The sequence below is a fragment of the Oryctolagus cuniculus genome, chromosome 10, assembly GCF_964237555.1.
Source record: "Oryctolagus cuniculus chromosome 10, mOryCun1.1, whole genome shotgun sequence".
Classification (NCBI taxonomy): domain Eukaryota; kingdom Metazoa; phylum Chordata; class Mammalia; order Lagomorpha; family Leporidae; genus Oryctolagus; species Oryctolagus cuniculus.
In genome coordinates this window covers 51318464-51342124 of record NC_091441.1, presented here as the reverse complement: position 1 = coordinate 51342124, position 23661 = coordinate 51318464, and the positions used below count along the sequence as shown (strand labels likewise).

Below are 23661 nucleotides of genomic sequence, written 5' to 3'. Positions count from 1 at the left end.
TATAGAGGGGACTTCAAAAGAGTTAGTGAGAAATAGAATTAAAAGATAATACATATTTTCTAGACCCCTTATATGAGGGTACTTGAAAAGTACATGGAAAGCTGAAATTTTAAAAGTGTGCTTTGAGGGTGGGCAGTTGACCTAGTGGTTAAAATGCCACTTGGGATGGCTGCATCGTGAATCAGAGTGGGCTTGAGTCTGGCTCTGCTCCCTGTTCCAACTTGCTGCTAATTCAGACCCTGGGAGGCAGCAGGTAATAGCTCAAGTAATTGAGTCTGTGATGCCTACATGTGAGATTTGGGTTGAGTACCCAGCTTCTAACATTTGGAGAGTGAATCAGAGGATTAAAACTTTCTTCCTCTCTCTCCCTGCTTTTCCAATAAATAAAAAAATTAGCTTGTTTTGGTACAAAATTTTCTGAAATTTATGCATAGTTTTTTATAATACGTTTCCCATGGATTTTTTTAAAGATTCATTTATTTATCTGAAAGAGTTACACAGAGAGAGAAGGAGAGGCAGAGAGAGAGAGAGAGAGAGACAGAGAGGTCTTCCATTTGCTGGTTCACTCCCCAGTTGGCCACAATGGCTAGAACTGCGCCGATCCGAAGCCAGGAGCCAGGAGCTTTTTCCAGGTCTCCCACGCAGGTGCAGGGTCCCAAGGAGTTGGGCCATCTTCTACTGCTTTCCCAGGCTATAGCAGAGAGCTGGATGAGAAGTGGAGCAGTCGGGACTAGAACCGTTGCCCATATGGGATGCCAGCACTGCAGGTGGCGGCTTTACCCACTACGCCACAGAACCGGCCTCACCCATGAATTCTTGAAGACCTTCCATGTAGTTAGTGCTTACAAAATGGAGAAATCATCTGTCAACTGTGGGGAGCAATCCGGACTGGACTGAGTTACTGGAATTAGGACTTATTCTATGCATCTGCTCTCCCACAATATGGCGCTGGGAGAGAAGTAAACAGCTTCCGCACAGCTGCCTCCAGTTCAACTAATAAACTGTAGGACTTGCTCCTGATTGGAGGAGAGCAGCGTACTCGGCGTGTGGGCAGCCGAGTTGGGATTGGCGGAGGAGGACTATAAAGGAGGAGAGAGACGGCATGCACCAGGAACATCTATGGGGAACATCTAAGAGGAACATCTAAGGGGAACATCTAAGGGGAACATCTATCTAAGGGAACACCTGTGCAGCCCCCGAGAAGAGCCGGCCGGCGGTGTGCCGCTCCCCTGCGGAAGTGGGGAAATCGGCCAGGGGGAACTGCCCTTCCACGGAGGTGGAAGGGATAGTAGCCAACCCGGGAAGAACCAGCAGCAAACCCGGGGAGGGCCGAGCAGACGAAAGAACAGCGCAGGGCTTAGTGTCGTTCCTCCACGAAGAGGGGGAGCGACATAATGGTGCCGTGACTCGGATATGAAGCCTAGGCAGGGTTTAGTGTCGTTCCTCCACGAAGAGGGGGAGCGACATAATGGTGCCGTGACTCGGATAGGAAACCTAGCTCGGATAGGAAATCTAGGACGGGTAGCAAACTTAGGAGGGAAGAAACGGGAAGAACTGGGAAAATATCGGAGAGAGAGACTAGCAAGCAGCCTAGGGAAATTACCGGAGAGAGAGACTAGCAAACAGCCTAGGGAAAAGCCGGACGAAAAAGGTGCCAGAAGAAGCTATTGAAAGCCTAGGCATAGACTCGGATATGGACTACGGGGGGAAGCTGGGAGAAATCTCTAAGGTCGAAAGCGAAAGTGAAAGCTAGAACAAACAGACTCGGATACAGACTGTGGGGAGAGGCCAGGAGAAATGAGGGAGGAGTATTGTTGGAGGAAAGCTTGGGGAAACATACCGGGTAGAGAAAAATGTTAGGGAAATTGAAGCCGCGGGGGGCAGGCCAAGGCGGAAACGAAAGCCACTTTGGGATTCTCAAGTTAGCCCGGGAATAGGGGCGAAAAGTTGAAACCAGAAGCTGAAACGTAAGCCAGATTGGGATCCGTCTGATTAGCCCGGGGAGCAAAGGACGGGAAGCCAAACCGTGGGGCGGAGACGTAAGCTGGGTTGAATTCGCCAGGCTAGCCCGGGGAACTTAGATTGAATGCTAGTGGCAGACACGTAAGCTACGCTGTGTGACTCGCGGAGGCTGCCGTGCGCAGAGAGAGTGTGCGGGGCACAAGTAGATGGGGAACGGGGCTGGCGCGAGGCCGTGGTGCAGACGCGAAGGGCGTGGAGACCGCGGAGTGCGCGAAGCCAAGCCGCGCAAAGCCGGGAAGCCGCGCAGATGAGAGAGGCACGGGCTGAAGCGGCTCAGAGCCGGGAAGCAGCCTCGGGGCGGGTGCCGAGAAGCAGCCTCGGGGCGGGCACCGGAAAGCCGCAGGGATAAGAGAAACAGAAGTTTAGAAGTAAAGTGAGAGAAATAGGAATGTTGGAAGATGGAAGTAAAATGGGAGAAGTAGGAATGCCCGGAGATAGAGAAATAGAGAAATAGAAAGGCCTCCCCTCAACACGGCAGTGAGAGAGCTTGGATTCGGTCTGCCTGATTAAGGCGGTAAGCACCAGCAAGCAGCTCGACCAGAGTATGAGCTGCAGGTCACCGAAGATAGGCACGAACCAACACTAATAAGTCTCCCCCACAATACGGCAATGAGAAAGCTTGGATTCAGTCTGCCTGATTAAGGCGGTAAGCGCCAGCAGGCGGCTCGACCAGAGTATGAGCCGCAGGTCACCGAACACAGGCACGCATCAGCGCCTAAAAACCTCCTCACAACATGGCGAAGAGAGGACCCGGATTCGGTTTGCCTGATTGATAGGACTTGTAAGAGCCTGTGGCAACTCTAGCAAGTAGAGCAGAGTGTGTGCCGCGGGACACCGAAGACAGGCGCGTATCAACGCCAAAAAATAAAAAGAAAGGGGGATCTGTGGGGAGCAATCCGGACTGGACTGAGTTACTGGAATTAGGACTTATTCTATGCATCTGCTCTCCCACAATATGGCGCTGGGAGAGAAGTAAACAGCTTCCGCACAGCTGCCTCCAGTTCAACTAATAAACTGTAGGACTTGCTCCTGATTGGAGGAGAGCAGCGTACTCGGCGTGTGGGCAGCCGAGTTGGGATTGGCGGAGGAGGACTATAAAGGAGGAGAGAGACGGCATGCACCAGGAACATCTATGGGGAACATCTAAGAGGAACATCTAAGGGGAACATCTAAGGGGAACATTTATCTAAGGGAACACCTGTGCAGCCCCCGAGAAGAGCCGGCCGGCGGTGTGCCGCTCCCCTGCGGAAGTGGGGAAATCGGCCAGGGGGAACTGCCCTTCCACGGAGGTGGAAGGGATAGTAGCCAACCCGGGAAGAACCAGCAGCAAACCCGGGGAGGGCCGAGCAGACGAAAGAACAGCGCAGGGCTTAGTGTCGTTCCTCCACGAAGAGGGGGAGCGACAGTCAACCTTAACAATAATTAACAAATTTTGTTTTGCTTATCGTCTATGCCTTTCTCACAACCCAACACTGATAGTAGTTAAAGTGCTTGAGAAGCAGAAACACACACACACACACACACACACACACACTGCCCCCATCCATTGGTTCACTCCCTAGATGACCACAAAAGCCAGAGCTGGACCTGGCTGAAGCCAGAAGATGAGAATTCAACCTAAAGTGTGCCTAGCAGGAAGCTGAAGTCAAGAGCAGAGCCAGGGCTTGAACCCAAGCACTCCATTATGGGAGTCAGGAGTCGAAACCAGCAGCTTAACCCCTAAGCCAAACACCTTGTTCCTACATTGTCCATAAGTAAAACCAAGCCATCATTTTAACTCTTTCATAAATTACTCAGTATGTATTTATAATATTTACATATTACAACAAAACCACAGTACCATTCATATTTTAAAATAGCAAGTTTTAAATATCATTAAATACCCAGTTATTGTTCAAATTTTCCAAATTGTCTCATGCACAAAACTTTTATATTCTTGGATTGTTCAAATCGGATCCAGTAAGATCCACCCCTTCCTTTCTTCTGTTTGAGTACACATTTTTCTTACCTCATATTTCTCTTACTAACTTGGAAATTATACACTTTATGCCTATTCTTTCTTCTTATTATAAAAATACTAATTATCAAAATCTGAAAGTATTTTTTCTCCTTTTGCACAGTATATGATTTTTGGAATACTTTACTATCAAAAAATTCTCCCCCTAGTATCAGGTTATCTACTATTGGTGTTGGTGTCTTGTATGTTTGTCCTAATCTATATTTTTTTAAAAAAAAATCTTTATTATTTTCATTTTATTTATTTTATTTGAAGGACAGAGAGCTAGAAAGAGACAGACAGAGATCTCCCACCTGTATCACCAGTTGCCTGCAACAGCCACGCCCAGGTCAAGCCAAAGCTGGGAAACAAGAACTCAAGCAGGGTGTCCCATGTGGATGGCAAGGACCCAGTTACTCGAGTCATCACTGCTGCCTCCCACGGTGTACATTAGCAGAAAGCTGGATTGGAAGTGGAGCCAAGACTCAACCCTGTCACATTCTGACATGGGATGCACGTGTCCCAAGCAGCGCCTCAACTATTGCACCAAACATACACCCCATCCTGATATTTAACCCTATAAAACATTATCTTGTACCACTGACATTTGTTTAGATTTGCCCACATAGTTACCACTTTCTGCTCACTCACCATTCTTTCCTGCATCTCACATCTTCCATAAAATCACTTTTCCTTCAGCATGATGTATAACTTTTAGAATTTTCTTTGAGAGAATCTTCTGGGAGACATTCACCCAGTTTTTCATTGTTTCAAAGTGGCTATTTTGTTCTTGTTCTGGAAACATTGTTCAGGGATATGTGAGTGGATGATTATTTTCTCTCAGTATGTTAAAGATGTCATTCCACTGTATCTTGTCTTCCTGAGTTGCCAGAAAGTAGAAGTCAGCTGTCTGCCTAACTAATGCAAGCCTCTTTTAGGTAATCTGTTCTCTCTTATCTCTCTCACTCTCTTTTGCTTTAATATCCTCTTCCCACCTTTTGTTGATGTTAAAATAGTTTTTTGTGAAATAGCTGGTTGTGGACAATGATTTGAGTTTTTATTTACACTGGTTTGGGTGGATGTTTTTTAGGCTTCCTGAATTATAAACTGGTGGCTTCTATCAGCTCTGAATAGTTTTCATCTCTTGACATGTGATATTCCTCATTCTTTTATCCCTCTGCTTCTGGAATTCTAAGTAGACATTATATTAAATTTTCTCATGCTCACTTTGATACCCTTTAAACATTAGTCCATATTTTCTATATCTTTAACTCTGTGATATAATCTGTCTCATTTCATCAGAACTATCTTCTATTTTACTAATTGTCTCTTCAACTGTACCCTAACTCCTGTTAAACTTAACACATTTTAATTATCATTCTTATTTCTCGAAGTTTTATTTGGTGCTTTTTCAAATATGCTCTTGTATTTATATAGTCTTTTACTCTTTACTCATTTTAACTTCTATATTTTTAAATATTTAATTCATATTCTGTATCTTAGAATTCCAATATCTAAAATCTCTGTGAATCTGATTCTTCTGTTCTTTCTCTCCTGCTTTTACTCACTTGAGTTTTGTTTCCCTGTGTATTTTATGATTCTTGACTGTGAGCTTGTATCTGTGGGAATTGAGTCTTGATTGAATGAGTTTCTCTTGAGAAAATTTGTATTTGTCTCTTCTGTGCACAAGTTATTGACAACTTTAAATATTAAACCTTAGATTTTCCTTTCCTCCTCAGTCTAAGGTACAAAGAAACAAATTGCTTATTCCTTTCACTACCTCGGAGGAGGGAGAGGGTGAATGTATTTCTCAGGTCACTCTGACATAGAAGGTGTGACTCATTGGGGTTCTAGCTGGAGGCTCTTCTATGAAACCCCTCACATTGGTTGAGTCTCGATTTCTTTACTCAGTAAGGCTATGAAAATCAAATTTCAAGTCTTGATGAATGTTTTCAAGATGTAGCCAGCTTTAGGATGCTGCTTTAAAAAAAAAAAGATTTATTTATTTATTTGAAAGAATTAGAGAGAGAGAGAGGATCTTTCATCCTCTGGTTCACTCCCCAAATGGCCGCAGTGACCAGAGCTGGGCCAATCCAAAGCCAGGCAATGGCTTTACTCACTACACCACTGGCAGAATTCTGCTTATGTTGAGGCCAGAGGTGTAGCAGGTAAAGCTGCCATCTGCAACTTAAACATTCCATACCGGTGCTGGTTTGTGTCCTGGCTGCTGCACTTCTGATCCAGCTCCCTGCTAGGCCTGGGAGAAAGCAGCAAAGGATGACTCAAATGTTTGGGAGATCCAGATGAAGCCCCTGGCTCCTGGCTTCATCCTGGCCCAGCACTGGCTATTGCAGCCATCTGGGGAGTGAATGAGCAGAGGAAGATCTCTCTGTCTCCCCCTTTCTCTGTAACTCTTTCAAATAAGTAAAAAAAATCTTTAAAATAAACAAATAGGGGCCAGTGCCATGGCTCACTTGGCTAATCCTCCACCTGCAGTGCTGGCATCCCATATGGGTGCCGGTTCTAATCCCGGTTGCTCCTCTTCCAGTCCAGCTTTCTGCTGTGGCCCGGGAGGGCAGTGGAGGGTGGCCCAAGTGTTTGGACTCCTGCATCCATATGGGAGACCAGGAAGAAGCACCTGGCTCCTGGCTTCAGATCGGCACAGCTCTGGCCGAGGCGGCCATTTGGGGGGTGAACCAACGGAAGGAAGACCTTTCTCTCTGTCTCTCTCACTGTCTATAACTCTACCTGTCAAAAAATAATAATAAACAAATAAATAAGAACTCTGCTAATCTCTGTTTTTGCTCTTACTTTCAGCTGGTTTTCAGTCACTTGCCATTTTCTTGCCAAGCCCATCAATGCTTTTTGTATATCAATGTTGTTAATAGTTTCCCATCAGAAGATAGGCCAGAGTATCTCCATCATACTTCTAGAAGCAAAAATCCTCCCAACAGTTACTGCTCTAGCCTTTATCCCCAGAGTGCTAATCTGTCCTATACAACATTTTGGGAGTTTCTAACTTCAACAAAACCCACCTGGCTGCTTTGCAGTCTCCATCTCCATTTCTTTCAGGTACACCTGAATCTTCAGGTGAAAATCTTTTCATCTTCTTTTTATAAAAAGATTTTTAAATTCATTTTGAAGGCAGAGTGACAGAGAGAGAGGGACACACGCGCACACACACACATGCACACACACCGAGAGAGAGAGAGAGAAAGAGAGAGTGAGAGAGAGAGAAGCATCCATCCTCTGGTTTACTCCCTGAATGGCTGCAACGGCCAGGGCTGAACCAGGCTGAAGCCAGGAGCCTAAAACTCCATCCGGGTCTCTCAAGTGGGTGGCAGAGGTCCAAGCACTTGACCCATTCTCCACCGCTTTCCCAGGCACATTAGCAGGGAGCTGGATTGGAAGTGGAGCAGCTGGACTTCAACCAGTGCCCATATGGGATGCCAGCATTGCAGGCCAAAGCTTAGCCCTCTGCACCACAAGGCCAGCCCCTCAAATCTTTTCCTCTTGACCTTGACTCCTGACCCTCTGCTTTCAGAGACTCCTGTTTTCCCACATTCCAGAGTACAATGGGACCAACAGGTATGGGTTCTTTCACCCTCCATCCTCTGTATCTCTTTATCTTTTTTTATTCTTCCCTTAAGTCCCACTTGGTGAATTATTCCTCCTTTCCAAGGCCAACTCCTTAATCCTTGCCATCAGTTCCATCTGTGCAGCTAGTACTCCACCTTTCCCCCGGCACTTTCTTCTGCATCTCTGCTGAGTATATCCTTGCTAATCTCTCAAGACTAAGTATAGCACTTTCCCTTCCACGGTGCCTTTTGAGATGTCCCGTCTCCCTTCATCCCACATTTCCTCTCTGAACTGCAATAGCTCTTTCTTGTTAACAACATAGGATGCATACTGCCGTGATTATTACTCTTTGCACAACTGTCATTTCTCTCACTAAATAGTGAGCTCCTTAGAGAAGACACTGTTTTTGTTTATCCTTTCTATTTCTTACTGTGCAGAACACAATACTTTGCATAGAGTGCCTCATTTTAAATTAATTCACAAAATTAACAAATGAGTCCCTTCCTGCTGTCTCTAAAACTCAGTCTCTTCAATGATCTCTTTTTCTTACTCAGCTTTCATCTTCTCAACCCCTCCCTTCTAGGTCTACACACAAGCGTTTATTAACTTGAAGAGAAAGAAAGATAATTTGCTTGGGTCTAGCATTGTGATGCAGAGGGTTAAGCTGATGCTTAAAATGCTGGCATCCACTATTGGAGCAATGGTTGAGTCCCAGCTCTCTGCTACCGTGCATAGGAAAGCAGCGGAAGATGGCCCAAGAGCTTGTGTCCCTGCCACCTGCATAGGAGACCAAGATGTAGTTTTGTGCTTCTGTCTTCAGCCTGGCCCAGCCCTGGCTGTTGTAGCCATTTGGGGAGTGAATCAGCAGATGGAAGCTCTCTCTCTCTCTCCGTCTGTCTTTCTGCCCTTTTCTCTCTATTGTCACCCTGCCTTTCAAAGAAAGAAATAAATATTTTTAAAGAAGCTATCTTTGCTTAATCCTGCTGTTTGCCTCTTAAAAAATCTTTTCCATTCAAATATCTTAAGTATATGATCTGTGATTTTTGTCTTCTCTCTTTACCCTAAGTCTTTCTATTTTTTAAAGTTCTTACTTACTTTTTTTTTTCATTTTATTTTAAAGGCAAAGAGACAGAAGTAGAAAGACACAGAAAGATCTTCCATCTACTGGTTTGCTCCCCAAATGTCTGCAATAGCCAGTGTTGAGCCAGGCTGAAGCCAGGAGCCTGAAGCTACACCTGAGTCTCCCACATGGGTGGCAGGGACCCAAGTACTTGAGCCATCACTTGCCTCCCAGAGTGACATTTGCAGGACATTGGATTAGAAGCAGAGCAGCAACTTAACTGCTGTGCCAAATGCCTGCCCCTACCCTGAGTCTTTCTTCAGCCCTCCAGAGTTTGACCTCCACACTTACCCTATTGAGACTACACTTTTTTTTTTAAGATTTATTTATTTATTTGAAAGTCAGAGTTACACACACACAGAGAGAGAGAGAGAGAGAGAGAGAGAGAGAGAGGCCTTCCATCCGATGGTTCACTCCCCAATTGGCCGCAATGGCTGGAACTGCGCCGATCCTAAGCCAGGAGCCAGGAGCTTCTTCCGGGTCTCCCACGCAGGTGCAGGGTCCCAAGGACTTGAGCCATCTTCTACTGCTTTCCCAGGCCATAGTAGAGAGCTGGATTGGAAGTGGAGCAACTGGGTCTCAAACCAGCACCCATATGGGATGCTGGCGCTTCAGGCCAGGGCATTAACCCGCTGAGCCACAGTGCTGGCCCCGAGACTACACTCTTAAGAGTGAAAGCTTTCCTTCTAATTGCCACCATGTCCGTTCCTCAACATCAGTGTATAGGAATCTCTGGGAAAGGGATCTTTACCCAAGGGACCTTGCAATGTCTGGTGTCCTCCTGCCCATGATGCACCTTCATGACCCCTGCACCCAAGCTCCTTTGATGCTTGCAGCTTTCCTCTTCTCCCCTCCGTGACTTCAGCTTAGGAATGTGACTGCATTTTACACCTTGATTCTCTGTCCCTAGTCTCCGTCCAGGTCTACCATGTGACTGTCAGAGGCCCAAGCACTTAGGCTACGATTGCTGCCTCCCAGGCACATCAGCAGGATGCCGGATTGGAAGTGGAGTGTTCCAGGGCTTGAACCAGCACTCCAATATGGAATGCAGGCATCCCAAGCAGTGGCTTAATCCACTGCAACACAATGCCCACCCTGAATATAAGCTTTTGATTAGTTTCTCTATTAGTTATTTAGTCCATATTCCTAAGGTCCAAAATAATTCTAGATTCACAGAGGTGTTTTTTTTTTTTAAATTCATTTTATTTATTAGGAAGGCAGAGTCCCAAGGTGGCAGGGGGGGTGGTAGGGAGAAGGAGAGAGAGAACTTCATTCACTGGTTCACTCCCTAAATGACCACAATAGCCTGAGCTGGAATGGTTCAGAGCCAGGAGCCTCCTCTGGGTCTCTGATGTGGTGACAGTGTGGTCCCTACCTACCTGCATGTATACTCCTTGTGGCTGGGAAGTGTGCCTTCTCCCTTTGCCCCACACCCCAAGATCAATGGCATGCAGTAAGTAGCTGCTCATTCAGAATTCCCTGGATAAAAGTGTTGTGGAGAATTTTGCTTGGGGACCACCACATTTTATTTTCTCCATCTGGAGACCCACAGTGGACATCACCCATTCTAATACTGTTTTTTAGCTAATAGATGTCAGAGCCAAGTGCTTGGACCCAGGATGGTGGTTCTTGGGTTATTCCCAGAATCTAAGTTGTGCCCTCTGAAAGAGAGGCTAAAGGCATTGTGGAACACTCCAAAGTTCTGGCGTTGGTCTTGTTTTTGGTGGAAGCTCACTAGAAGCCAGTTGCAGTGCACTGTGGGAAGGGAAAGCCAGTCTCGGCTTCCAGCCAGCTCAGGACCCAAGAGAGCTCACTTGTTCCCATCTACAAACCCAGAATAAAATTCTCTTCCCTTTCATCTTCTCTGTGACAGCAGGTGGGAAATTGATTTTTATGTGTCCACTGACAGGTTGTTGCTAGTGTCACCATGTAAGGTATGGTCTAGGGATATCACATCTGAAGCAGTGTTCTTGGAGCAGCTTCCACTGTTCTGGCAACTAAAGACATTCACTCATGTGCAGAGTGCATGGGGCAGAGGGGCCTAAGCCAGGGTACTCAGGAGGATTACTGAGAGTCCCATCTAGTCACTGGCCATTACTGGAGGCCAATGACACAGATAAAAATCCATGACAGTTTGCATGGGCAGATGTCTCGCAGGGAGTTTGGGGAAGTGGTGAAGATAGTGATTTTATGAAAAATTGTCCTGCATTCCAGATAATTTCCTTCTCTGAATCTTCCAATTTGAGGATATATGTTTCAGGAAACTGGACAGAAATCCTAAGTGCCAGCAAACTTTTTTTTTTGTTAAGATTTTTATTTGATAGTCAAAGTTAGACACAGAGAGGAGAGCCAGAAAGAGAGAGAGAGAGAGAGAGGTCTTCCATCCAATGGTTCACTCCCCAGTTGGCCACAACGCCTGGAGCTGTGCTGATCCGAAGCCAGGAGCCAGGAACTTCTTCAGGGTCTCCCACACAGGGACAGGGGCCCAAGGACTTGGGCCATCTTCTACTGCTTTTCCAGGCCTTAGCAGAGAGCTGGATTGGAAGTAGAGCAGCTGGGACTCGAACCGGTGTCCATATGGGATGCAGGCACTACAGGCAGCAGCTTTACCCACTATGCCACAGCACTGGCCCCGTCAGCAAGTTCTTGGTAGGCAGCCATTATCAAATAGCAGGCTTCTACCTCTTGGTTGGGCTTGGGTGTGTGTTTGTGTGTTTACTAGAGCTACCAACAGATTTAATATCCCTTTTTCTGAACCTACCCTCCTCTTTCATTTCTCTTGGTGAAATTCTTGTAGTGGAACTTAAGTTTCTGCTAAAGGAGTCCTTCTGTAATTCATTATTTCAGTACTTGCAGTCTCTTGCCTGGAGGGTTTCTTTTAAGACTAACTGAGCACTCCAGGGTGAGTGATTGGCTCAGTCTGAAGAAGCTTGGCTTTAGGCTCTGTGTGTCCCCAGGCTCTTTCACTGTCCTGATCTCAGGACCAGAGTCTCCAGCAATAACAAGCACAGGGCCTGGGGCCAATGAAAAGGTTTTCATTTTAATTTCTTTTAAAATCAGGAGAAAACATCAATAGAATTCACATATATGGTATATAATACATAAACCCGGCCAGGACTATACTTGTCTTTGTGCCAATGCAAGCATAGACTATGAGTGTATTATTAATATTTGTTTTGGAGGAAGGAGCCTAGGATAGCAAAGGTGTCTTGGGCCCCCTAAAGCCATACTGTGGCCCTGCATGTTCAGCATTTCCTATGCTATTGCATACCCCACCATGTCTGCCCTCAAGTTCTATCAGCCGCAAGAAACTAGACCCAACAGGGTTGAAGGTTTGGTAAGAGTGAGTCGGAAAAAACAGGCCTTGAAGAACACTGCACTGTGATAATGCCTCTAGGAGTGGAGTTCCTTCAAAGCAGCCTGAGTGTAGCGCAGGGCTGGAGATAGATGGTCAGTGCTGAGCCTAAGGTGCATGCCCTTTCCAACGGGAATATGCATTTGAACTAACCCAGGCTCCAGGTGAGGTGTGGAGCAAGGTACAAACAGCTTGCTCCCCTTCCCGCCCACCTTCCTTTTCTCCCTTTCTTCCTTTTTTCTTTCTTCCAGGAATTACTAGTGTACTTTTAAAAAGTCTGTGGAAAATGGAATTAAAAGGGTTTTTTGGGGCTGGCGCCGCCGCTCAATAAGCTAATCCTCCGCCTGCAGCGCTGGCACACCGGGTTCTAGTCCCGGTTTGGGCACCAGATTCTGTCCTGGTTGCCCCTCTTCCAGGCCAGCTCTCTGCTGTGGCCCGGGAATGCAGTGGAGGATGGCCCAAGTCCTTGGGCCCTGCACCGGCATGGGAGACCAGGAGAAGCACCTGGCTCCTGGCTTCGGATCAGCGCAGAGCGCCGGCCGCAGCAGCCATTGAGGGGTGAACCAATGGAAAAAAGGAAGACCTTTTTCTCTGTCTCTCTCTCTCTCACTGTCCACTCCACCTGTCAAAAAAAAAAAAAAAAAAAAAAAGAGTTTTGTTGGTGAAAAAAATTTTTGAAACTCATAGTTTTTTTTCATAACTTTTTGGAGCCCCCTCATATACATGAATTTCACAATTTTTATACCAAAATTATATTTATCCCCTAACTTCATTTTCATGAGCTTATTGAAGTACGGAGGCAGAGAGGCAGAAAAAGATAGAGAAATAACAAGACAGGGAGAGAGAGAGAGAGAGAGAGAGCAAGCACGCTAGTGCTCTCATCTACTGGTTCATTCCCCATAAACCTGTAGGACTGAGGCTGTGCTGGGGCCAAAGCCAGGAGCCAAGAATACAATTCAGGTCTCCCTTGGGATGGCAGGGACCCAACTACTTGAGCCATCACCATTGACTCCCAGGGTCTGCATTAGCAGAGAGCCGGATACTTAACCCAGACACTCTGATAAGGGATGACAGTGTCTTAATGGCAGCTTAAATGCTAAGGTACATACTGCTCCCTTCTCATGTTGGTTGAGCTGTCCTGTTTTGTCATGGTCCAAGACACTGGAGAGGCTACAGTGGATAAGATGGATCAAGACACTCCTGGAAGGATGCTCCTTGGTGAATGGTTGGAATGGACAGCTCTACTCTTTTTTTTCTTTTTTATTGAAATCTGAAACATTGGCCTAATCTCATGATTGTTTCAGCTATTTCGAATGTTGACTTCTGAATAGATATGAAATAAGATGAAAGAATGGAAGAGGACAATGAAATCAGAAAGTCACAAATAACTTATCCTGGAAAATCACTCTAGATTTATCAAGCTGGGCATTTGGAACCTTTTAAAGTTGGAACTATAATGGAAGAGCAGATGATTAAGCCCAGTGCTTTGCAGAATTTTCACGAAGTGACCTTAGGAAGAGAGGAGCATGGATGCCTGTTCCTTGCGGAGAACAGGAAATGCTTCCCTGTACACCTAGGACTGCTCCCGCCTCACATCTTTTCAACCCAAGTTCAGCTCTGGGTACGGATTTCCAACGATGTTATCCTGGAGGTGGTTTTCCAAGGCAATAGATGATTCACAGTCATTCGCAAGCTATCAGGCCCAAGGGACATTTGACATAAATCGTTTGTGATTTAAGAATGATTGTAATTTTCTGTATGTTTTTCATAACATAACTGTTTGCATTAATATAAAAATTATCTCCTTAAGACCACATATTGTATGATTCCATTTACATGAAATGCCTAGACTAGGCAAATCTACAGAGACAGAAAGTAGATGAGTAGTAGAGCCTGGGAGGCTTGGGTAACAGTGGGAGGCAACAGCTACATGGAACAGGATGTCTTCCTTTGGGGAAAACTGGGAAAAGTCTCAAGCTGACTGTGGCAATGCTGCCAATCACTGAACTATTGACTTTACATAGGAGGATGGTGTGGGATGTGAATTATATCTCATAAAGCTGTTCCAAAAATTGTTCCTCCCGATCCTCAAGTTAAATTGACCTTCCCAGAAGATGAGTGACTTGCAGCTTTTCACCACTGAGTACAATGGAGTTAAAGGCACCCATTTGAGAAGCAGTGTTCAGGTCCACTCCATCTGGAGATGATGTGACTTGTCCAAGGCCGCCCAGAGTTCAGAGGACAGCCAGGTTTTCCAAACCCCAGTCCAGGGCACCAGGGTCAGCCTCCAAATGTCCTTTACACTGGACTTGGCACTTTTCTAAATCACTGACTTCCTACGTGACAGTTTCAGCCCACCTGGCCCTTTAAGGATTTTCTGTGACTTCAGCCTTCTTCTAAGGGTTTTCTGTGACTTTCCACACCCTAGATGTCCCAACAACAAGTGGCTATGCCTGCGGCTCCCTCCCACCCACCCTCCTCAAGGGCCAAAGGGAGAGGTGGGAGGAGGAGGTGCCCCACCCTTTCCTGCCTGGGGCCCCCTTGAGCCAAAGGCCAGCTCTGCCATTGAGAAGCTGTGGGAGTGAGATCCACTATCTGTTCAATCCAGGAAGAACTGGTGGTATCTGGATGGAATCTCTGCCAGGACACTTTCATCTTAACCTGCCCGGCATTGGGCAAGCCATGACCATGAGCAGTTGGGACCAGATGGGAAGATGGATCATGTAGTAACTTGTAGCCCCCACAGACTCGCCTTCTCGAAATGACCTCATGCTGGGGACGTCTGGGTGTGTCCAGAGAACGGCCCTCCCTGCTAGGCCAGATCTGGAGAGGCAGGCTCAGATCATCTGTGGTGACACTGGGCCCCTGGGCCCTCCCTTCTGGGTGCTTCTACATGGTTCTGGCATCCAGTCTTTCATGAGATCTTCATAGAAGTCCTGTGGAGTAGACAAGGTAGACACAATTTAGGTAGATTCTTCAGGCATAGAAGCCAAGGCTTAAAGAATCTAAGTTATTTGCCCATGGTTTTTTAGCCAACAGATCAAAGAGCTGGGTCCACCCCCACATTCTGGACCAGGCTGTTTCTACCATGCTGTCATCTCGGATTAGCAGCAGCCCACGGAGAATAGTGCTGAAGGTTGCCTGTGGCCTCAAAACACATGGGGTGACTATGAATGGTCATCTATTGCATTTGAAGACCACCTCCGAGATAACATCGTTGGAAATCCATACCCAGAGCTGAACTTGGATAGAAAAGATGTGAGAAGGCAGCAGCCGTAGGTGTGCAGGGAAGTATTTCCCAATCACTAACCAAAGCGAGAGGTGAGTGGTAGTAGACAGAGATGGCATTATGAGATATCTCACCGAGGAAGTAGGTGTTCAGCCACCATCTGCCGGGCAGCTGAGCAAGTGGTTCTAGGGATGACTCTCACAGGGAGTCTTCCTCGGAGAGCTCTCAATGAGGAAAGCTGGGAGGTGTGGGTCTGGGGTTCAGGGTCAGGACCACCACAGCTTTTCTGTCATTGCCATCACGTGCCCCTCTGATGCAAGTTCAGATGTTTTCCTACTTTTAGTTAGTTTCATGGGCTTAAAATTGTCTAGTCCAGTATTTTTTAAAGTACTTTTTAAAATCTGCAGTATCCTTTTTTTTTTTCCAACAGGAATAAGAACCCATAAATCTGAGATAAGCAGAACTGGAAAAAAAAGACAAAGGGTGGCATTTTGAAGAATGAACCACCCAGAGCCCCAGCCCTTAATAGTTTGGGCAGCCCTTGGATGTGCTGGAATTCCTCTGAAAACCACTGATTTTGACTCTTATTTCCTGTAGAGGAAACTAAGTATAATAATAGTAGTCATGCTATGTTTTATTGAGGTCTCACTGTATGCCCATCTCTTTTTAAAAATTAGTTAATTAATTTCAGAGGCACACAGACAGCTCTTGTGTACTAGTTCACTCCCTGAATGTCTGCAGTGTTGGGGCTGGTCACGCCAGAGCCAGGAGCCAGAAACTCAATCCAGGTCTCCTGTGGAAGTGGCAGGGGCCCAACCACTTGAACCATCACCTGCTGCCTCCCAAGGTGCCTAATGGCAGGAGGCTGGGATCAGGTCGCTGGGACCTGAACCTAGACACTCCAGTGTGAGATATGAGTACCTTATCCAACATGTTAACTACAAGGCCAAACATGCTCCTTTAGACATCTTTTTATTTTTCCAATAGTCCCATAAAATAAGTGTTATTTTCTTGGATTGTCAAAACAGTAACGCAAAACTCGGGAAGGCTAAGTAACTTGCTCTGGGCCAGCCAGGGATTGCATGGAGAGACGAGGGACCTAGACATAGAACTGTCCGGCTGCAAAGCCAACACTAGGCCGAGTCCTCAAAGACAGAGTTTTTGGAGGAGATGTTGGCAGTTTGTCTAAGACTGAGCAAAAAGTCAGGCCAGGTCTCCTGGATCACTCTGCTGCTGCAACCACCGGGGCAGGTGCCTCCAGCCTGACACAGTCATGTTGTCACTTCTTTGAGTGTCTTTCCCTTGGTGACCTTTCCCAGTTGGCACCTGGGCAGAGAGCTCGGCATCACAGAAAGTTAAGAACTGTGGGAGCACCTGCCTTGTGCCCTTGCTTTACACATGAAGAAACTGCAGGGTGGCAAGGCGAAAAGAAAACAGAGGGCAGGCATGGTCTATGTAGTAGGTTAAGCGGTTGTTTGGGATGCCTGCCTCCCATATTTGAGTGTTAGTTGGAACCATGGCATCTCTGCTTCCAATCCAACTTTCCCTAATGCATCCAGGAAGGCCTCTGATTATGGCTCAGGAGCTTGGGCCTCTGCCACTCACATGGGGAGATCTAGGGTCCTGGTTCCAGTCTGGCCCAGCCCCAGCAATAGGGAAAGGAGGAGGAAGAAGGTGAGAAGGTGGAGAAGGTGAAGGAGGTAGAGGAGGAGGAGGAGGAGGTGGAGGAGCAGAAGGAGGAAGAGGAGGAGGGAAGAAGAAGATGGAGATGTCTCAGTAAAGCCAGGAGCCCCCAGCTGCAGGGCGGTGGTTGTGGGCTGAGCTTCTCTGCTTTGGAGAGAGGAGCAATAACTGTGGCCTCAGCTTCTTCGTGTGGCCCTGATGAATGAGAACTGAGTATATACCGGGCACTGTTCAGACAAAGGGCCCTGCCCCGTGGAGCTCACAGCCTGGTGGAGTGAGCCAGACATCTACAAAAGATCCCAATAGTGGTCCTTCGAAGTTCGTTGATTACGCAACACAGCAGTGCAAAGTGTTGGGTAATGTTCCCCTAACGTAAGCCTAGTTATTCTAAATTACTTGCATGTGCACCTATGCTAGTCTATATTATACATTTTTAAATCTATCCTCCAAATAGGAGATACTACAATATAGAACTAGAAATTCTGTTTCCCTCGGCCCAGCTGCATTGTATGAGGAGCAGGTTTGGAGACCTCTGGAGCAGCCACCCCACAAGCTGGGGGATTCAGGGACCCTAAAGACTTGTGTTTGCCTAAAGTTATTTTTTGTTCTGAGTTCCATTCTTCTTCTATAGTTGCTTCACTCAGGTTCTGAAATTGTGATAAAACTGACATGACAGGTTTTTTTTTTTTTTTTAACCATTTTAGTCATTTTTCACTGGGGAGGGTAATGGCACTAAATACATCCAAATTGTGCAACTATCACCACCATCCACCCGCAGAACACTTTTATCTTCATAAAGTGAAACTCTGTTATTAAACAGTAACTCCCCCAAACCTTCCCAGTTGGCGCCACAACCTCTTGCAACCCCTCTTCTATTTTCTGTCTCCAAGAACTTGACTACTATAGGTCTAGTAGTATTGTTAGCTCCTGTGATGACCTAGGCATGGGTTAGGCACTTGGAATTCAGTGATGAACAAGGCAAGTGAAGTTTCTGCCCTTCCACCTGCAGTGGTGGGCTTTAACTAACCTTAACTAGTCGAACCCAACACTGCTTTAGGCTAGCATCTCTGGAAAGGCAGAGAAGTTGGCTACAGTCAAGCTGGTAGCCAAGTGTAGTAGATGAAGTGATAGCCACAGCAGATCAGAAAGAGTGGAGAAACAGGTTGGAATTGAGTGAGATACAACGGGTGACTTAGGGGGAAAACCTTGCCAAGGAATTCCTAACAATTTGAGGGAGAGCTGGGACCTCTTTCATTATGTAGGCTGAGGTTGTATTCATTCTAATTGAATTCTATGGAAAGAGGTGACCCCAACAGAGCTGATGGACATGGGAACATTAGGGTGTCACTGTTATCTGTGACCTGCACATGCCTCAGGATTCAGGACCTGGAGGATCAGGTTTCAGGCTGGGTAGAGAGAATGTGAGAGACACTTAGGCTGCACCTGCTGGAGTACAGCTTTGCTGCATGGCTCAGAGCCTACCTGCCTTGGACTGGATTACACACTCTGCTCCCCTCTGCCTGCCTTTATCTTAGGATGAAATCGTACATTTATAATTACAGGGCTGGTTAAAAATCAATATTGAGGTGGGAGAAAACAAAGCTTTTTTTTTCTTATGGAAGTAACCATTTTCATTCATTTTCCATTAGTGCTGCTAACCATCACTGGCAGAGCTGTAGCATGCGTTTCAGAAGCATGCATGCCTCTTGGATGAGAGACGTATTGGTAGAGAAAGCCAGCAGTTGAATGTTCTAACAATGGCTCATGGAAAAGTTCGGGTTCCTGTTTTAAGATCATTGTGGTAGTTCAGTTGCAATTAAAAACATGTTTCTACTCACTGATGCTCACTCCTAGTTCTGGTGTGGAAATTCTGTTGGTACAGTGAGAACATGCTGAGTCCCATCGTTTTTACTTTCGGGGTGCATGGAAGGTGACCTTTCCGTGGATACTTTGGTGCTGATAGCTGCTGCAACTGCTAAGCAGAGCCAGGTCTTGTCTTTGGACTTGGGGTCTTGGATGAGGAATAAACGAGGGCAGTTTCTTATGTCTTTGCAACATGACTTGCCTGTGCTTCAGTGCACTAATTTTATCCTTAAACTCTTCCCCTGAGTTCCCTAGGCACCCCACTCTATCCTCCCGGAAGCTTAAACATCTCCTCTTTAAAAAAATTTTAGAGCAAGTGCTGTGGTGTAGCATCGCTGCCTGCAGTGTCGGCATCCCCTGTGGGCACTGGTCCAAGTCCCAGATGCGCTACTTCCTCTCCAGCTCCCTGCTAATGGCCTGAGAAAGTAGCACAAAATAGTCCAAGTGCTTGGGCCCCTGCAGATTGTGTGGGAGACCCAGAAGAAACTCCTGGCTTGGGCCTGGCCCAAATGGCTGTTGCAGCCATTTCAGGAGTGAACCAGCAGATGGAAGAGATAGCTCTCTCTCTAGCTGTCCCTCCCTCTTTAACTCTGCCTTTTGAATAAATAAAATAAATATATTTTTAAAAAGTTTTAAATTTATTTATTTTCATTTTATTTGAAAGACAGACGGACAGAGAATCTTCAGTCTGGTGGTTCACTCCCCAAATGCAACAGTGAGAGCTGGGCCAAGATAAAGTCAGGCACCTGGAACTCAATTCAAGTCTCTCATATGGGTTGTAGGGATCCAAGCATTTGAGCCATCATCTGTTGCTTCCCTGGGTGCATGTTAGCAGGAAGCTGGATCAGAAGCAGAAGAGCTGGGACTTGAACCAGGAACTCTGATATGGGTCATGGGCATCTTAAGCAGTGACTTCACCACTGTGCCAAATGCCTGCCCCAACCTCTTTGAAGCCTGCTCAACTCTCCGCCTTAGCAGAATTGCTCCGACTCAGCTCGTGTCACCGGTAAGCCTCATTCATGTGACAGTGAGTCATGTGTTTGTGTGAGTCTCCCCTGATCAACCTTGAGTTACCTGAGAACAGGAACAGTGGCTTTTTCTTTTGGGATTTTCAGCACCTAGCAAGCACCTGCTGACAAGGTAGGTGATTCATGAATGTTTACTAGATGAAAAAGCAAACTGGAAATCATACATTTGCTTTGAGTACACAGGCTTAAGAGCCACCATTAGCAGTGCCCCAAGTAGACCATGGGAGATGAGGCAGGGACATGTTGTTGAGGAGCTGGCATTACCTTAAATGGCTTATTTTATTGCTGTAGAGGAAACACAGTCGGCTCTCCCTATATGCTGCTTCCAGAAGTACTGCATCCCTGTCGGTTGCTTCTGCTTCTGTGTCTGCCACTTCCACCAACTGCAGATAGAAAATATTCAGGAAAAAAAAAATCACCTCTGTGTTGAACATGTACACATTTTCCCCCTAGCCATATTTCCTAAACGGTACTATAGGACAGCCATTTGCATGATGCTTACGTTGCAGTAGGTATTACAGGTCATCTAGGGATGCTTTAAAGTGTGCGAGAGGATGTGTGTAGCTTCTATGCAAATACCATGTCAGTTTATATAAGGTGCTCAAGCATCACGGATTTTGTTATCCTGGGGAGGGGGGCTGTGGTCCTGGAATCATTCCTCACTGAAATCGAGGGGCAACTGAACAAGCTGATTCCAGCTCTGTCACTACGTCGCTGTACAACCACGAATAAGGCATTAACGATGTCTACATCAATAAGAGGGGGCGGGGTTCCCTCCCAGCTCTCACATCCTTGGTCCCAAGAACGTCTGCCCTTGGGAAAGAACTCTCCCACGTCCTCACTCCTCCAGCCAAGACGGCACAGGACCCTCCTGATTCTCCCTCCCTCAGCCAGCTCCTGCTGGCTCCTGTGGGCGCAGAACTGCCTCACTACTCTCTGTCCCAGGGGCTAGGGGCTTGGCTGGTGCTAGGCCTGCATCTGGGTGTTAACCAGGCCCTCAACCTGCTCGTCAGCCGCGCTCCATCAATTACCCTAACCCTTTCCTGTTTTCTAACATTGATTTACGGATGACTTCACTTGGGACTGCCAGCCTCATAAAACATTTTCATTACTCCAGGATGTTCCTCAAGCCCCGTGCACAAGCCCTCCACCTTCTCGGTCCTGGACCCTGGAGGGAACCACTATTTTTACTTCTATTTCTGAGAATTAATTCTGCCAGTTCCAGAACTTCATATATGTGGAGCCATACTCTGTATTCCGTTGATTCCTGGTTTTTCATTGATCACATCTTATTTGAGATTTGTTGCTTGTTTCAGTAGGTTTGTTTTTGTTTTTGTTTTTGTTTTTGCTTGCTGAGTAATACTTTGTTGTTTAAATAAACCACAGTTTGCTTACTGATGCTCTTTTTGGAAGATCTGGAAGACGTTGGGTTGTTTTGGCCCCCCCCCCCTTTTTGATATATTGGGCTATTTCCCCTAATTTCTAAATATAATACAATCATTTCAAAAAACTTAGCTCTGGGGCCAGTGTTGTGGCACAGCGGGTTAAGCCCCAACCTATGACACTGGCATCCCATATGAGTGCAGTTCAAGTCCTAGATACTCCACTTCCAATCCAGCTCCCTGCTAATGTGCCTGGGGAAGCAGCAGAGGATGGCTCAAGTGCTTATGCCCCTGCTACTCACCTAGAAGACCCAGATGGAGTTCCTGGCTCCTGGCTTCAGCCTACCAACCCTGGCTGTTGTGGCCATTTGGGGAGTGAACCAGCAGATGGAATCTCTGTCTCTCCCTATAATTCTGCCCTTCAAATAAATAAGTAAATCATAAAAAAGAAAAAAAAAAAAAACCTGAATCACATTACTTAGGCTATCTGAGCTATGGTTTCCTCATCTGTGAAATGGGCTAATAATAGTATCTTTTTCATAAAATTGTTTTGAATATTATATAGGTTCATAAATTGAAATGCTTTGGACATTGCCTGGAATAGATAGACACTTTATAAATGTTTGCTATTATTATCATTATTGTACTGTCCTGAAAATTAGTTATAGCTACATGTCTCTGATGTAGGCGATATCCCAAGGAACATGGATTTTAAACCTCATTCTTATCACTTACATTCTTTCTTACAAACATCACGTCAGCCCACATGTGACCCTGGTGTTGTTATTATATTTTACTGCAAGAATTTGAGATGTTAGCAATAGATACAATTATTTTCAAACATTCAAACTGGAAAAACTTACCTCCCTAACTTGTGGAGACTCTACCTTCTGCAAACACGGAGTGGTGAACTGCGGGAGTAAGCGCATTTCTAACAATTCCTGGCCTGTAGAGGTAGAGAATAACTACTACATCCAAGGACTTGCTTAAGGCGTGCAATTTTAATAAGGTGAAAAGTTTTAAAAGCCTTTCCACGAGTCTGGCTCTGGCCTTTCCTCCGGAGGAGAAGACCTGCCCTGGCACTGTTTCCCTTCATCCGTTCGTGAAGGCAGGGCTTTCCGCTGCTGGCTGCACCTCCCGGCCTGTGACTCACTCCCACCCTGCCTCTGGACCCCAGCCCTCCAGGACTGCTTTCTCTCTGTTGGCAATGGCCTTGCAAAGGCCACGCCCGACGGGACCTAGCTGACTTTTCCCAGTCATTGGGCATTTTCATCTCTTCCTGAAACTCTCCTTCTATCCCAGTTTCCCACCTCATTTTACATGAGTTTCCTCCTTCCTCTTGCCTGCCAAGCACCCGTACCGCGGTAACCTCTCCAGGAGCCGGCCACTCCCACTCCCCCACCCCCACCCCCACTCACTCTGCAGCAGTTTCTTGTCAGTCACTGCTCAGAAACTCAGCTCCTCCTCCCACCACCCACTTCTGACTGCTGTTGTCTCCTGACATCTGGTTGTCCGCAGCTTCCTCCCACACGGCGCGCTCACATGAACGCAGATGAGAGTTCTCTTCACCTGCTCGGCAAATGCGAGCTGCTCCTTGGCCTCCAATTCCCGCTTTCTCTTATTTCCTTTTAAAGATTTATTTATTTATTTGAAAATCAGAATTACAGAGAGAGAGACAGAGACAGAGACCTTTCATCTGTTGGGTTCACACCCAATTGGCTGCAATGGCCAGGGCTGGACTAGGCTGAAGCCAGGAGCCAGGAGCTTCATCCAGGTCTCCCACATGGGTTCACAGGCCCAAGCCCTTGGGCCATCTTCTGCTGCTTTCCCAGTCTGATTAGCAGGTAGCTGGATCCGAAGTGGAACAGCGAGGACTCAAACAGATGCTCCAATGTGGAATGATGGCGTCACTGTTGTTTAATCCTCTGTGCCACAACCCCAGCTCCCCTTTCTCTTAAGGGCTCTCAACCTTTTATTCTTTAACTTGAGAGGAAGAGAGATTGTGGGGTGGGAGGAGGAGGAGGGAGAGAGACAGAGACAGACAGACAGAAATACACTCCTTTCTGCTGGTTCACTCCCCAGATGCCCACAGTAGGCCAGGGTTGAGCCAAGGCTGAAGCCAGGAGCCAGGAGCTGAGAACACTACCCAGGTCTTTCATGGGGTGGAAAGAATCCAATTCTTTGAGCCGTCACTGGTGCCTCCCAGAGTCTGCATCAGCAGGAAGCTGGAGTCAGAGCCAGAGCTGGGTATCAAACCCAAGTACTCTGCAGGCGTCTCAACCACTAGGCCAAACGCCCACCTGCCCGCCCCCGTTGTTTTGAATCATTCCTGACTATTTTCTCTCCCTCGCCGCCCACGTCTAATTGCTCATCAGGTTCTGTTGTTTCCACCTTGGAAATATCT

The 23661-nt window shown here is 46.6% G+C and overlaps 1 long non-coding RNA gene across 1 annotated transcript; it reads right to left on the bottom strand.

Annotated features, from left to right (window-relative positions):
• Positions 1-12776: 12776 nt before the first annotated feature.
• LOC127492395 (uncharacterized) lies at positions 12777-22643 on the bottom strand. Its single transcript, XR_007921814.2, has 4 exons — positions 22568-22643; positions 22121-22203; positions 20140-20258; positions 12777-15008 (listed from the first exon to the last, which is right to left on the bottom strand). It is a non-coding gene; the product is annotated as an uncharacterized lncRNA (long non-coding RNA).
• Positions 22644-23661: the final 1018 nt, after the last annotated feature.